This window comes from Vombatus ursinus, unplaced genomic scaffold (assembly GCF_900497805.2).
Source record: "Vombatus ursinus unplaced genomic scaffold, bare-nosed wombat genome assembly UNPS02014770.1, whole genome shotgun sequence".
NCBI classification, from domain to species: Eukaryota; Metazoa; Chordata; class Mammalia; order Diprotodontia; family Vombatidae; genus Vombatus; species Vombatus ursinus.
In genome coordinates this window covers 692629-694532 of record NW_020954548.1, presented here as the reverse complement: position 1 = coordinate 694532, position 1904 = coordinate 692629, and the positions used below count along the sequence as shown (strand labels likewise).

The window sequence follows — 1904 nt, the reverse complement described above, 5'->3', positions numbered from 1 at the left end:
GTGTGTGTGTGTGTGTGTGTGTGTGTGTGTGTGTGTGTGTGTGTGTGATAAAAGACATCAATAAAAATAAGGTTTTTTTTTAGAAAGTTGAAGAGAAAATGAAAGGGAAAAACTGACATTCTGGATCTGATTGTGACCAGCAAGGAAGAACTAGATGCTTATGTAGAAATGATGGGAACCTTAGAGAGAAATCTTAGGTTTTATGAAAGAAGTGAAGAAATCGAGGCATTGTCTTCTGTACACTTTAGCATTTAGAAAAGTGAGACGCCTAAGGACCACATGAGGATTGGCTGAAGGGACTAGGGATATTGAGTCTGAAGAAGAAAACACTTAGCAGCTACAGGACAGAGATAGACAAAAACATAGAAGGATGTCATGTGACAGGGAGATTAGTCTTGTTTTATGTGACTGTAAAGGGCAGAACTAGGAGCAAAGTATCAAAGTGGCAGAGGCAGATTTCAGCTTAGTATGAGGAAATACTTCCTGACTACTCCAGCTGTCCTACAATGGAATGGATGGCTTCAGGAGAGAGCAAATATCCTTTCACTGGCAGTTTTTACATGGAGACCAAATGACCGCTTGTCAGAGATACTATAGACAAGATTCCCATTCAGGTATAAGTTGGACTAGATGACCTTTGAGGTCTTTCCTAATACTAACATTCTGTGGCAGGAAGCAGTACAGCTTCCAAACTAATCACTCCCCATTCCTATTTAGCATGGGCCTGGCTTCCTCTGAAGAGGGCCTTTCCAGAATTGTCCCTTTCCTACTCTCCTCTCTTCAAGTTCTGGGGCCAGGACACCTCCAGGCACCAAAGAGATCCAATTAAACATTCCCCACCTGTGCCAGTCTAACTGCTAACTTCCAAATTTGAAAGCTGGACTGTTGCATGCCCATCTAGGGAAGCACCTGCTCAAGGTCAAACAAGAGATTTTATAAAGTTGTAAATGGAGTTATTACAGAGGTAGTAATATCAACTCAAAATTATAACTAACAATTAGGGAAGGGCCCTTTAATCATACCCTTGGACCAGTAGGATACTACATAGAGGGTACAGGTCAAGTCAGACAGTCCTCCTCTGAGGACCCCTCAAAGCCATATCCCAAATCCCTCCCAAGTTATCAGTTTTCCCATCTGTAAATCCAAGCCTAGGGACCAATAGCTAGGCAGCTGCCTTATTCTGCCCTAGAACAGGGACCTTACAAAATATTTTCTTTGGAAATCCTGAAGGGAATCAAACCATGGCTAGCCCTCCCTCCTGTATCACCAGGAAAGCAAGGAGGTCTGAGCTGGCCAAGCCCCTTTCCACTCCTTCAGTTCCAATCAGCAAGAGTGACTCAGCAGTCTTGGGGCGACAGCTGGATGTGACGCAGGTCAGCATTTTCCCAGATGCTGCTTGCTCCCTAGAGACCTCAGTCTCACTCTGAGGGAAAAGGCTCTGACAGACCTGAATTTACCATTGAAGAGGGAGCATGTTCACTCCCAAGGCTGCCGGGTGAGGAATAAAGGGGACACAGGAAATGTCTTTCACAGTATCATTCTCCCTCAACCCTCTCCAATGAATGCCTGGGCCAGGCCTGCAGGAGGAATATGGCAGCTCCATTATTGTTATGGGGATTTTCTTTATTAACATATTTGCATGGAGGGAAGGGAGCAGTGCGAGCTCTAATCAATGCCCTCTGCTGCAGTCACTTGAATACCGCCTTTGCAAGGGGGAAGCAGCCACACCTTTCCCCTGATTTCTAAATCTGAGATTTCAAGACTTTGGCTTAGCTATGCCAGGCAACCAAGAGGAATGTTAGGTACAGAAAACAGCTAGTGGGCCAGTTTGACTAGAAAAGGGAGCACTATGAAATATTACTTCAGGAAAGGTGGGTGAGAGTCATATTGTGGAGGGCATTAGA

At 44.7% G+C, this 1904-nt stretch overlaps 1 protein-coding gene across 2 annotated transcripts in view; it reads right to left on the bottom strand.

Moving 5' to 3' along the window:
* Positions 1-1904, bottom strand: part of LOC114043944 (post-GPI attachment to proteins factor 6-like) — a 29856-nt gene that overhangs the window by 9111 nt on the left and 18841 nt on the right. The gene's annotated exons all lie outside the window — the stretch shown is intronic.